Source organism: Dipodomys merriami, unplaced genomic scaffold (genome assembly GCF_024711535.1).
Source record: "Dipodomys merriami isolate MVZ:Mamm:240054 unplaced genomic scaffold, mDipMer1.0.p SCAF_81, whole genome shotgun sequence".
NCBI lineage: Eukaryota > Metazoa > Chordata > Mammalia > Rodentia > Heteromyidae > Dipodomys > Dipodomys merriami.
In genome coordinates, this window is record NW_027206413.1 from 4,051,401 (window position 1) to 4,065,974 (window position 14,574).

Below are 14,574 nucleotides of genomic sequence, written 5' to 3' on the forward strand. Positions count from 1 at the left end.
GTTCTACCCTAACTAGTGTTAGCTTTTGTTTCTAGAGATCAAAACCTTAATATTTGAACCCTGGGCGCTGGTGGAGGCTGAGATCTGAGGATCGCGGTTCAAAGCCAGCCCAGGCAGAGACCGTGAGACTCCTATCTCCAATAAAACCACCAGAAAACCGGAAGTGGTGCTGTAGCTCAAGTGGTAGAACGCTCGCCTTGAGCTGAAGAGCTGAGGGACAGCGCCCAGGCCCAGAGTTCAAGCCCCACGGCCAACCAAAAAAAAAAAAAAAAAAAAAAAACACCTTAATATTTGATTAAAAAATAATAACTGGCCTTGTAGTTCGTGCCTTCAAGCCTCAGCCTCCCAGTACTGGGATTTTTTTTTTTTGAGTGCAGTTAATTCTGTAAAACCATCTCCTATTCCTTCACCACCAAAGCTAAATAAGCAAAATAGACTTTTCAAGTCAATAGTTCATAGAAATTCCAGAAGGGCCCAGAAACTTGAAGTGAAATTGGACGTGTGCAGAGTGTGGAGAAGAGATGCTGTGAGAGCCAGTGGTAGAACTGTTCCGCAAATGAAAACCACAGCGCCACGAACAACACCAGCATGTGGATCTAACAGAGCTGGGGGAATAGGGCTTCACTTTGCAGGGAGAAGGATATAACAGCCTGTACTAAGCTCCTTGTACCATTTGCCATCATCTGTGGGGGTACAGGTGGTAGAGGGGAGCAGGTGAAGTAAGGAGGTCAGGTCTGGCTGGAGCATTATTGGCCACATGGTGGATGGTAGGGCCTGGCATCTTATCTTCATGCTGGGGGAAGGAAATCCCCTCCACCCCCATTCACCTGCCTCCCAGATAATGGGCGTGCCCGGACCCCTGGAGGCAGGGGCAGGCACTTGGCTGATAGGTTACTGAATCTGTCAGTCCAGTGTCTGGGACTGGGAATTTCTTGAGGATCTGCCCCCTGCACCGGCCTATTTAGGTCCAGACCAGCCTAGCCTCTGGATTCCATGCCACATGTGCCTGTGATCTTGTCCTGCGTCCTGTCTCTTGGCTCGTCTCCAGTCATCATGGAGTCCCAATTCAGCTCTCCATTGGAGCTGAATTGGCTTGTTGGTATTGTTCTTATTATTTCTTTCCTCTTTAGCGTGTTTCCTGGCTGTGTTATGTGTATTTGCGTGCTGCAGGCCTTTGTAACAACTGGTGGCCTGCAGCCTGTTAACTCTATAATAAAGACTCCAATATTCTATATTTTATTTAATTAATTAATTTATGTATTTTGGGTCCGGTCGTGGGGCCTGAACTCTGGGCCTGCGCACTGTCCCTCAGCTCTTCAGCTCAAGGCTAGCACTCTACCACTTGAGCCACAGCGCCACTTCCAGCTTTTCTTTTTGCTTATGTGGTGCTGAGGAATCGAACCCAGGGCCTCATTCATGCAAGGCAAGCATTCTACCACTGAGCCACCTTCCTAGCCCTAATATTCTATATTTTAAAATGTGGCTTCTGGGATGGTGCTTTACCTTACAACACAGGTACCTGAGGAATAGCATCTGACTGAGATCATGAAGCAAGTACTAAAAGGCCAAAGGGGAAGATGGTTCTCTTTGTTGCAGCCAGGCCTTGCAGCGCGCTCCCATGACCCTGCGTGCTTCCTCCAGCCACCTGCTCCATCCCACCCTTTCCTGGGAACAGAAATCCTTGGCATGTTCATTGATGGAGGAACCTAGACACAGCTTCGTGGGCTAGGTAGATTCTGCCTGTGCCGCTCCGGGGAGCTCGTTACTCTTCATAGCCAGATCCCACCCGATCCAGGATCTCACGGTCGTGGCCCTGCTTCTGCCAGCATGGTCCCCTGAGGGCTGCGCTGGCCGGAGGAGGGCGCGGCTGGCACGCAGGGACTCTGAGATCCTGTTGCCACCCATCGGTGGTTCTTGTCTGTAATCTCACCTGTAATTCTGGCCACTTAAGAACCTGAGATCTGAGGACCATGGTTCAAAGCCAGCTCAGGCAGGAAAGTTTGTGAGATTCTTTATCTCCAGTGATCCAGCAAAAAGCTAGACGTAGAGCTTGAACTCAAGTGGTACAGTACCAACCTTGGGCAAAAAAGCCAAGTGAGAGCACAAGGCGCTGAGTTCGAGTTAGAACCAGCACCAAAAAGAAAAGGGGGTACCATTAGTTTTTGTGAACCAATTGATTACTTATATATAGTATTGTAAAACAATAAAATAATTCATTAAGATAATTTTATGAGCCAGGTACCAGTGGCTTACCCCTGTAACTACTCAGGAGGCTGAGATTTGAGGATCGTGGTTTGAAGCCAGATCAGGCAGAAAAATCTGTGACTCCCCCCCCTCCCCCACCACACACACACACTTGAACTGGTGGGTGCTGTCCCCCACCACACACACACACTTGAACTGGTGGGTGCTGTCCCTAAGCTTCTTTTTTTGGTCGGCCGTGGGGCTTGAACTCTGGGCCTGGGCGCTGTCCCTCAGCTCTTGAGCTCAAGGCGAGCGCTCTACCACTTGAGCTACAGCGCCACTTCCTGTTTTCTGGTGGTTTATTGGAGATAGGAGTCTCACGGTCTCTCCTGCCCGGGCTGGCCTTGAACCGAGATCCTCAGATCTCAGCCTCCTGAGTAGCTAGGATTACAGGCGTGAGCCACCAGCGCCCGGCTCCCTAAGCTTCTTTTGCTCAAGGTTAACACTCTATGACCTGAGCTACAGCACCACTTCTGGCTTTTTCTCTGATTAACTGGAGAAAAGTCCCACTGACTTTCATGCCTGTGCTGACTAAGAGGCTCAGCGACAGCATCCAGGCCCTGAGTTCAAGCCCCAGGACTAGCAAAAGAAAAAAGAAAACAGAACCAAGTAAATGGAGTGGGCAGGTGGGGTTGAGATTATGGGAGACACTGATGAAAGACTGATAGAGATCCATTATAATCACAAATTGACATACTGAACTGAACTCTCTTTGTACAACTACTTGAGGATAATAAAATACATGTTAGAAGAAGAAAACAAGTTTAAAAATGTAGTATTGTATATTTCTCTCTACCTACTCTCCCTCCAATTCCTCTCCCTGCACTCCTGATCTGCCCTCTGACTTGGAAGTGGGGACCAGGTACTCCTGTCTAAAGGAATTCCATCAGTTCTCCTGCCCTGCCCCGCCCCGCCCCGCCCCTGTGTGGAGCTGGTCAGCTTGCGTCTTCCCTTTCCAAGCAGTTTCATTTCCTCCTTGGAGCCAAAGATCCCTCAAAGACTGGTTGTGCTCTGAGAGCCTCTGGTGTCTCCTCCTCCCCAACCCCATTATGTACCTCAGGTGGCCTTGAACTCCAGTCCTCTTCTGATCTCCCAAGTGCTGGGCATACATCACCTGCTTTGTTGAGATTATTCATTTATTTGTTTATTTTGGGTACTGGTATTGGGGCTTGAATTCAGGGCCAACATGCTGGCCCTTTGCTTTTTCACTCAAATGATGCTCTCCCACTTAAGCCATAGCTATTTCTGGCTTTTTGGTGGTTAGCTGGAGAGAAGAGCCTCGGAGTCTTTTCTGCCCAGGGCTGGTTTTGAATTGTGATCTTCAGACCTCAGCCTCCGGAGTGGCTAAGATCACGGGCATGAGCCACCCAGTGTCCAGCCCTGTTGTAGATTATTTAAAAGAAATCTTGGGGAATGGAAAGTTTCGACAGTGTTGAAGTTTGAGTTTGGACAAACAAAACTGCCACACGTTTTTGAATCTTGTGATTTCTTAAAGTTTTGTGTCTTCTAACTTAAAATATATGGCACAGTTATCAATATTTATTCTGAGGGAAGCAGGAGATGCTTTCTCTGCCATCTTTCAGAAGTAGAATAAATAAATAGAATAAATAGGGGCTGGTGTTTCTGAGGAACGTGTGGCAGACCCGGGCAGCTTCGTTCGACTTGCCTGCCAAGGTGGAAAACCTTTTCCACTAAGAACGTCTGCAGCTGCATTCTCGTGGCTAATGCTTGTAATCCTCACTACTCAAGATCTGAGGATCTCGGTTTGAAGCCGGCTCAGACAGTTAAATCCATGAGACTCTTATCTTCAGTTAACCAGAAAGAAGTGGAGCTCTGACTCAAGTGGTAGAGTGCTAGCCTTGAGCAGAGAATGTCATGTGAGAGTTTGAAGCCTTGAGATTAAACCCAAATACTAGAAAAACAAATAGATAAGCAATACCACCACCCCTCCACACACACACACCAAAACCATCTGAATGAATAGGCTGATAGAACAGAGTTGGGTGGGTGAGCGAAGTAGAATATTGGGAAAGCTACTGTTAACTAATGCTGCCTTTTATTTTGGTGCTAGTCCTGGGTCTTGAACTCAGGGCCTGGGAGCTGTCCCTGAGCTTTTTTGCTCAAGGCTAGCGCTCTATCACTTGAGCCACAGCTGCACTTCTGGCTTTTTGGGTACTTAATTGGTGGTAAGAGTCTTACAGACTTTTCTGATGGACTGGCTTTGAACTGCAGTTCTCAGATTTCAGTCTCCTGAGGGACTGCATTTTTTCAGATGAGTTTTAAAAACCCAGTTAGATGATAAAACTTAGAGAGGATGCATGCACCTGCCTGCTTGCTTTTATGTCCAGCTCAGGCCTTCTAATAGAGCTCAGAGCTGGGTTTTGCCTATAAAAAGTAGAAAATAGGCCTGATAAAAATGTTTAGTCTGCAAGACCTTGTTTTATTTATCATATCAGAAAAGAACAATGTTTTGTTGTGTTGTGGTCAAAATAGAAGCGACCTTACTTGTTCACAAAAGCTCAAATCCTAGAGATAAGAGGGGCAAAATAATAGAGTACAATGGAAAGAGTAGAGTGTAATTATTTGTAGCTTGTCAAGTGAAGCCCTTTCAAGCCCCAAGTGATTCAAATCTGGGAACTCTGCACAATTCTGTAAACTAACCACCAGCAGCATCGGAGAAATCTCCCCTGGACCGCAGACAGCACTGAAATTGCTTCGGTTTGTCATGTACGGAGCGTGCTGGCCGCACACAAGACCATTTGCTTGCAAATCGGACTGGCCCCCAGCTCAGAAGCACGCTCCCTGGTATCAGCCTCCTGGCCTGCGATTTGTCATGTCCCGCGGCTATCAGTGGGCTCTAATTTTAATAGGTTCTGAGGGTCTGCTTGTCGACACAGACCCGTCCAGTTGGGACATAGGTAGGATGCGGGAGGGGGCTTTCCTTGCCAAAGACAACAGGAATGTGGGCAAAAAAAATGAGACTCATCTTACCTCACTGAAAATTACTTTAGGCTCTGCAGTTATATTTTCTGTCTTTCTCTTTTACTTTTTGGTTGTACAAAGGGCTTCCGAGTCATCAGGTGAGATTACGCGTGCTTACTTCATGTCTCCCTTTCTTTCATCATTCTTCCCCATTTGCACATCACCACTGTGTCTTCTGATTCTGAAACATTTGCTACACGTGTGGTATCTATCTGACGCATTCGTTTCTTTCGGGTTGCCTCTGGAAATGTATCACTGACAGCACACTCAACTTTTAGAAGCCACGGCTTATAAACAAGCCACTGCGTATTTAGAGCCCTGCTACAGGCCCGTGGCTCAGCTGCTCTAGTGACCCGTTAGCAACGCAGGCCCGAGGGGCGGGGAAGGTGGCTCAGTGGTAGAGTGCTTGCCTAGTGTGCATGAAGCCCTGGGTTCGATTCCTCAGTACCACCTACACAGAAAAAGCCTGAAGTAGAGCTGTGGCTCTAATGGTAGAGTGCCAGCCTTGAGCTAAAGAAGCCCAGGTACAGTGCCTAGGCCCTGAGTTCAGTCCCCAGGACTGGCAGTAAATAAATAAATAAATAAATAAATAAATAAATAAATAAATAAATAAATAAAAGAAATGCAGGCCCTAGGCCATACTGCAGCCCTGCAGGATCAGAATGGATCAACAGCATGGGGGTTATTAGTATAGCTGCATCATAGGAGTGGCATCATCTAAAGGAGTGTAGATGAACATTTAAGAGAGTGCTCATACCCTCCTATCACAGCTCTATTCACAGCAGCCCAGCTGTGGAATCCGCATAGGTTGCCTGGCAAGTGAGGAACGGATAAAGAAAATGTGGTTATTCTTTTCTGCATTTTCTTTAAACAATGAACTATGACTATAGGGAAGAATGAAATTGGGTCATCTGCAGGAAAACGGATGGAACTGGAGAATCATCATGTTGAGTGAGATATGTCAGACTCTGAAAGCCCAAGGGTCACCTGTTTGCAGTCATAAGTAGATAGCCCTAAAATGAAGATAACAAGAATAGGGCAGGGGTTTAAAAGAATTTCACAGGGGGGAGGGCAGCAGCAAGGGGGGGCTGGGGAATGGTGAAGATGAAAGAGTTACCTATAATATGTGTCCGTGTCTATGTATGTATGTATATGTACATACACGCACACATACATACCTGAAGATAGACTAATGAAACCCACAACATCTTGCTTGTCAGTGAGCTGGGGCAGAGGAAGGACTAAGCAGAATAAGGCAGAGGAAGTGAGCTTGTTCAGAATGCTCCAGACAGAACATATATGCCATTGTCAGAGTGAACCCCATTTGTACCATTCATGTGTGCCAATGCAAACACATTATCCAAAAAAGAAAGCCAAGAGTCTTGGGTTCCATCTTCCAGCTGACGTCTCTGCTGTGCCTCGTGTGTGTGTGTGTGTGTGTGTGTGTGTGTGTGTGTGTGTGTGTGTGTGTGTGTGTGTGTGTGTGTTGTGTGTGAGTGTGTGTATGTGTGTGTGTGTGTGTTTGTGTGTGTGTGTGTGTGGTGATTGGAAGGCCCATGGCAACAGTGACCTTCATCCTTTAGTGCGGAATTCCTGGAAGCCTTCAGGTGCTAACTTCCAGAGAAAACTCCAAATAGATCAATACTCTGTATCTGGAGGACAGTCGTGTGAATCTTGGTAAATATTCCAGGGATAGTTTTTAGTTTATATCAGTTAAGCCTTAAAAAACCCAAATCATGGAAAGCTTTCAGATTGTACAATTTTAAATAATCACACAAGAAATTGTGCCTTGTCTTCATTGCGTAACAAATGTTCTTACCCTGAATGGCTTTCTCCTAATTCTTTTTTTTTTTGTCGGTCATAGGGGCTGGACTCTGGGCCTGGGCGCTGTCCCTCAGCTCTTCAGCTCAAGGCTAGTGCTCTACCACTTGAGCCACAGCGCCACTTCTGACTTTTTCTGCTTATGTGATGCTGAAGAATTGAACCCAGGGCCTCATGCATGCAAGGCAAGCGCTCTACCACTGAGCCACCTTCCCAGTCCCTTTAATTCTTTTAATGCTCTCATTTAGCAATGGCTCATGCTTCTTAAGCCATCCAAAGAAAATCTCCCCTTTTGCTTATTGAACCAAAATATGAGGCTCTTTTTCAAAATGGATTTCACTTGGAACAGAAAGACTAAAACACACTCACACACACTCGCAAGCACTTGTACACACAGCAGTGTGTGGTAGGTGGGTTTATAAAGCATGGTTTGTCTTTCATCTTGAAGTAATGGGTTTGCAGACCTTTGGCGCACCTTTCCCCAGGGCTAGGGCAGGCATGACTAATTGATCCCAGCAGTCTTTGCTGTAGACTCCATGGAAACGTTAGCAGCATGCTCCAACCGTCCTCACCAGTGAGATTTTGGCAAGTGAGTTGCACATTTTTTCTAAGATAACTAGATTTTGTCCACAGGCTGACCTCACAGACAGACCTTGTCCTGTGCATATTCATGTCACTCCGGCTGACCCCACTGGACTGAGGCTGGTTGAATTGTTGCGGCCAAGATGCTCAGGCTCTTTGCTCTGAGTGGTGGAAGCCACCCAGATCATTGTGTTAACTAACGTTAGATTCCATATGGTTAAGCTGATTTCTGATGGCTGCCACCCACTTATCCACATTCTTTCTGGCGGCTTCATCTTCAGTTTATTTTGCTGTTTGTGGCTGAACTCAACAATAGCATATGTATAGTTGATTTAAAAAAGTTGGCTGGACACTCGCCGCTGACCCACGCCTGTCATCCCAGCCACTCAGGAGGCTGAGATCCGAGGATCTCCGTTCAAAGCCAGCTGGGCAAGAAAGCCTGTGAGGCTTTTTTTTTTTTTTTTTTCCAATTAACTATCCAAAATTCCAGAAGTGATGCTGTGGCTCAAGTGTTAGAGCACTACTAGCCTTGAGCAAAAACAACAACAACAAAAAACAAACTTAGGGACAGTGCCCAGGTCCTGAGTTCAAGCCCAGGACTGGCACCAAAAGAGAGGGGGGGGGAGAGAGGGAGGAAGGAAGGAAAGAAGGAAGGGAGGGAAGGAGGGGGGAGGGGAAGGAAGGAAGGAAAAAAAGCAAGTCTTAAGTCTTGCTTTGTTTCTGTGACTGAACACAGCTTATTTCTTATTTATAATTTATAATTTGCCACAGCTTATTTATGAAACAGCTTACTCCTCTCTACTGCTGTTTTCTTAGCTTTTATGAGTGTGTGTGTGTGTGTATGTGTGTGTGTGTGTGCGTGTGTGTTGGGGCTTGAACTCAGGGCCTGAGAGTTGTCCCTTAGCTTTTTCTGCTCAGGGTTGGCCTTCTACCACTTGATTCACAGTTCTCCTTCTGGATATTTGGCAGCTGATTGAAGATAAGAATCTCACAGACTTTTCTTCTCAGGCAGGCTTCAAACCTCTCCTCTGATGTCAGCCTCCTGAGTAGTTAAGGTTACAGGCATGACCGCCAGCACCCGGCTTGGCTTATACGATTTTAAAAAGTGAGCACATCTTGCACTACTCTCAACCAAACATTGATGTCAGTGAGCTCTGAGGCTCAGCGCCATCCATCAGACATGCTCACAGGGTTTGAACTTGGGGAACTGAACATGAGCAATGCCTACAAACTCCATGGCGGGCCCACTGTGCTCTACTTACGTGGCCAGGATAGACTGGAGAGATGGATGCAGTGTTTTACACTCTTGTCCTTTGAGAGTAGACAGACCTGGGCCTGCATTCTCCATCTTGACTTTCCTGTCTCAGCCGGGAGCCAGTAGGTGTCACTGTGTACATTAAATGGAAATCAAAGATGTCACTGAAGGCATTTCCAAAATCAAGTGTCATTACCGCCTTCTTTTCAAAGCAGCTTTGCATAGTAAACAAGATCATTTGTGCCCCTTTCCTGGGTGTATGTTTAGAAATCACCTTCAAGATGCCTCAACATTGTTCTTTTCTCTGCTGCCATTGCCGACTTTTTTTTTTTTTTTTTGGGTCCAGTCGTGGGACTTGAACTCTGGGCCTGGACGCTGTCCCTCAGCTCTTCAGCTCAAGGCTAGCACTCTACCACTTGAGCCACAGCACCACTTCCGGCTTTTTTTTCTTTTTGCTTATGTGGTGCTGAGGAATCGAACCCAGGGCCTCATGCATGCAAGGCAAGCGCTCTACCACTGAACCACCTTCCCAGCCCTGCCAACCTTGCCTGTGTGTGTCCGTGCCTGGTAGATTTCTTTGGGGTACATGATAAGAATCCACCTATCGGTGGACTAACATTTTCTTTTTTTCTTTTTGTGGCGCTGGGGATGAAACCCAGTGCCTGGTCCATGCCAGGCAACTGCTCTACCACAGACCTGCGCCCAGCCCTGGACTCGCCAGTTAAACTGTAAAAATAATGGGTCATTTTACACGTGTCCCCTCCCCCCCTTCTCTCTCTCTGTGTAGAATCTTATTGTTAGAAGCCTTTGTTCTAGAGAATTGATTTCTTCACTGCAGATGTTTATGACAGCGCAAGTATTTGAACTATCTATAAATGTGCAGAGAATAAGTTTTCGCTCTGATGAGTCTTTAAGTATTTTTAGGTACTCTACATATTCATTAAGACACTTTCCAGAGTTGTTGTTTCTCTGGAGTGGATGAAACTTTTTGTTTTTTTAGTACTTGTACTGAGGCTTGAACTCAAGGCCTGAGTGCTGTACCTTAGCTTCCTCCACCCAAGGCTGGTGGCTCCACTACTTAAGCCACAGCTCCGTTTCTTGCTGGTTGGTGGTTAAGTGGTGATGAAGAGTCACACAGACCTTCTTGACCTGGCTGATGTCGAACTGAGATCTGCAGATCTCAGCCTGTTGAGTACCTAGGATTACAGGCACGAGCCACCAGCACCTGGCTGGAACATTTTTTTTTTTTTTTTTTTGGTCAGTCGTGGGGCTTGAACTCTGGGCCTGGGCGCTGTCCCTCAGCTCTTCAGCTCAAGGCGAGTGCTCTACCACTTGAGCTACAGCGCCACTTCCGGTTTTCTGGTGGTTTATTGGAGATAGGAGTCTCACGGTCTCTCCTGCCCGGGCTGGCTTTGAACCGCGATCCTCAGATCTCAGCCTCCTGAGTAGCTAGGATTACAGGCGTGAGCCACCAGCGCCCGGCTGGCTGGAACATTTTTAAAGCAAAAAATAATAATAATCATTTAGTTTCTTATTAGAAATTTCCACACATCGAAAGGTTGTACAGGGGAGTTTGGATTTCATGTTTCATTTGAATGTCCAATGCTTCATGCTGAGAGCCAGCTCTTACCACGCCTCATAATTGTAATGACCCTGTTTTCCATTCTGTCAGTGGACGTGTGTTGTCTAAGTACCCGAGTCTGTTTTCTTTGGGTTCTCTGCTTTCTTGGCCTCTTCAGAAGCTAAAAGTGCTGGTTTTGAGTCTTCTGTGTCTTGGTGGCTTTGCCGTGGCGGTCAGTCGCGCCGGGCAGTGCTGTGCTCAGTGCCCTCCCTCGCGCATGCCTGCTTCTGCCAGTGCCCGGCTCAGCTGCCCAGCGCAGGGCTGGTGATTTCTTGCAGGAAGCCATTAGGCGTGGGCTTTGCCTTCCGAAGAAAGCTCCTGGCACCTTCATGACTGACGGGTGATGTCAAGAAGACTCTTGCGGGTGGGGTGTGCTCTGGGGCAGGGCTGGGGGAGGTTTTTTTTTCTGCCAAAGGCTATTTGGATATTTTTAACATCATTATGGGACGTAGGAAATGAGGGATCCAGGCAGGTAGGCTGTGGGCAGCCATCAGGAACATTCTGTCTGTTTGTCACGTACCCAGTGTGGCCCTAATAGGGGATGGCCGGTGCTGCCCACCCTCTTAGAACATAGGGCTGTTCCCACAGTCTGTGTTACGTCACCTTTGACCTTACTTTCCCTGGTGTCAGCAATGAAGATGGAGACAAATTCTACTTGATGGCACTATACCAATGAGAAGGTACCTCCTGAATATCTAGGATTTAGATGAGAGTATCTGCCCCCAACCGCCTGTCATTGAAAGCATAACTGCTGTGTGAATCTGTTCAAAAAGGCTATGGTTGTAAAAGTTTTATACCTCTGATAAGCTGTCTTTCCTTGCTTATGGACTGTTGTTTCCAGTGAGAATACTCTACTTATTCCACAAATGTGTTCTAAGTTATTTTTCTGCATATCCTATACATGTATAAATATAAATATATAAATATAGAATATAAAAATGTATATAATATAAATCTCAGGCTAGGACTTGAACTCAGAGCCCAGACACTGTCTCTTATCCTTTTTTGCCCAAAGCTAGTGCTCTGTCACTTGAGCTACAGCTTCACTGCTGGCTTTTTTGTTTTCCTGTGGGGACTGGCTTTGAACCGTGATCCTCAGATCTCAGCCTCCTGAGTAGCTAGGGTTATAGGCGTGAGCCACTCGTATCCAGCCCATATTTTCTAGTAGCCACAATCAGTGAGATTTAGAGACAGACCACGTATTAACATTAAAAGCACTGATCTGTGAATGTGCCACCTATGTGTCTCTGGACTGAAATGATGGTGCCATTGGGCACGGGCCTGGCTGACTGTGTGGCCTAACCTGGAGCTCAACTCAGGGTAAGCACTCATTTCATTTAAGTTCATTTAATTAATGTCTGAGTGCTGAAGCCCTTCTTCTAGCCTTTTGGGAATATTTGCTATCATTATCTATCCTGTGCAGTCGCATACTGTAACTCCCTGCTCCTTTGTGGTTGTAGCTGGTGTCCACTGAGCAGTCTGTCTGTGCCAATTTCTCATCAAGAGGTTTAGGTTTTGGTTCTTTGGAGGTATTTGTTGTTGTTGATTTTCTTTGTGTCTGTACTGGGGCTTGAACTCAGGATCTGGGTGCTACCGCTTAGCTTTTTCATCCAACGTTGCTACTCTACCACTTGAACCACGCCTCCACTTTCAGCCTTTTGCTGGTTTTGAGTCTCACAGGCTTTCCTTCCCAGCTAGACTTTGAACTGTGATCCTCAGATCTCAACTTCCCGAGTAGCTAGATTATAGGTGTGAGCCATTTAGCATGTGGTTCTTGTTTTTATTGATTGTTTTTTGAAGAATAGGAATGGGTCCTATCTGCCCCCGGAAGTGCTGAGCAATACCTGGGAAGCTGGAGGCCAGGAATGGGAGATCCACAGAGGTTGAGAGACTCGCTGGGGGTCAAACAGTAAGTGGGAAGGGTGGACTGGAGCCTGGGCACTGTCAGAACCCCAGCTCCCCGTCCTGCTGCACTCCAGGCTGCTCCCGCCTTGGAGAGGGGCCACCGCGCGGCAGGAAATGATCTAAGTGGCACCCAGACACTGTACTTACCTTTTAATCCTATGCCACTTCCCCCACACCCCTAAAAGGGCTCCAAAAGCTCTAATTTGACATTGCTAATCTCTCTACCTTAGTAAGAGAGAGCAGCTCAGGCCCAGAGCATTCAGCAAAAACCATCATTTAAAAGTGAACACTCTGTTCTTCTCCTCCCCTTCTTTTTTTTTTTTGGGGGGGTAAGTGATTGCGATTTCCTATATCCATCGTTTTCTTTAAATCACACTGAAGTGAAAACCCGATTTAATGAAAAAAAACCTAAAGACCAGATAGGGGGACAGATTGTGAGGGCTGGGTGAGCTGTGGAGTTGGGGCGAAGTCCCTCAAGAGGGGAGTTGAGAAGAGACAAAAGCCAGCCAGACCTCAGGGGAGAACATTGCGTCCCCCACATTGGAGGCCGAGGATGGTGATTCTGGCCCAGTTGCCTCTGTGGCCTTTTCTTATGTTTGCAGAACCACAGTGCAAAATACCAAGTCTGTGTGAGTTACCGTTCTGCGCTAGTGAGGCCAGAGGTCTCTCAGTTGGTGATCCACTTCCCGCTGACAGTGGAGGTGTGTGGGGGTTGACGCTGTTATTGCTAAACTAAAAGGAGTTGAGTGGAGAGGCTGGGCTCCGCTTGATATTGCCGTTCTTAGAAACAGTTGCGTTCTGCTGGTTATAAGTCCGTTTTAAGCCTGGTGCCACTGGCTCTTGCCTGCAATCCTCTCTACGCATTGGAAGAGATCTGAGGATCGTAATTTGAAGCCAGGTAGGACAGGAGAGTCCGTAAGACTCTTATTTTCAGTTAGCCACCAAAAAGCAGGAAGTAGAGCTGTGGTTCAAGAGGTAGAATGCCAGCCGTGAGGGGGAAAAAAAAAGCTAAGGGACAGTACCCAGGCCTTGAGTTCAAGCCTCAAGATTAAAAAAAAAAAAGTGAGTTTTAGCTGTACCTCAAGTTAACAGTTTTTCATTCTTTTTCTATTGGGAGAAAAAGAGCAAAAGAATCAAAGCACCACTCTTTTACACATCTTTCCAGAGTTCTAGAAAAGTTTTCAGCTGAGCCCTTGTAACTCTCTATATGGTAATGGTATTTTTTTCCTTACTAGACAGCACAATTAGATTTTGGTAGGATTGAGATTTCAGCATCACTTGGTCTATTTGTCAGGACACATTCACAAGTAGTTTGCAAGTGTTCATGAACAAATCAGGTTCGTGATTCACTGATACCAGCACAAATAGATTGTCCTCATCACCACATAGACAAAACAGGCAGGAGACGGCTCTGAGCTGTCAGAACTAGTGGCATGATGTAATGAAGTTGTATTCCATTAGGCCGTGTGTATGGGGAGCCAAATGTCAGCGCCCGAATGTGGCTGCGTCTCTGTGATACAACCTCATCTGTTCCGTCAACTAGTTTTGCTCTGATCAATAAGCAGTTTTCTGTGGCCTTTCACTGCTGTCAGATGTCATTGAGTGATGCACGTGCACGTCAGAAACTAGAAACTTGACAGCATACCCAGGGTGGGTGGGAGGGAGGGAGGGGGAAATCTCAGCGATGGACGTGGTCGACAGCTGACATCTTGGGTATGGGAGCGGCCGGCAGTTTTCCTACATAAACACGAAAGAAAATGATCCCGTTATACGACAAAAACAGAACAGATGTTCCTCTGTAAGTTAGGGGAAAACATTCTTTGGAGTTACCGCATAGTGATTATATAGGTGAGCTGTTATGAACTCAGTCAAAAGTTATTAGCGGATGCTCATTTTTGACAAAGAATACCTGATGCCGCGAAGAGGCTGTATTTCCACCCATTTGGGACATCAGTCATTGCTAGAACTGTGCGACGGAAAGCTGGCCTGTTCAGAAAGAGCTGCAGGCCCAAAGACGTTTATGGGGCGCTGCTTGGCCACCCACGGAAGACGAGGAAGAGCCACTGCTTGGTGAGAAGGCCTGGTCTGGAGAAGGGGGGGGTCGGTGCCGGCCCTCACTGTTCACAGGCTTGATGCCACCCCCCCCCCCCAGAGGCCCGGTGGA

At 46.9% G+C, this 14,574-nt stretch overlaps 1 protein-coding gene across 4 annotated transcripts in view; it reads left to right on the forward strand.

Annotated features, from left to right (window-relative positions):
• Positions 1–14,574, forward strand: part of LOC138819717 (sorting nexin-24) — a 100,967-nt gene that overhangs the window by 21,901 nt on the left and 64,492 nt on the right. The gene's annotated exons all lie outside the window — the stretch shown is intronic.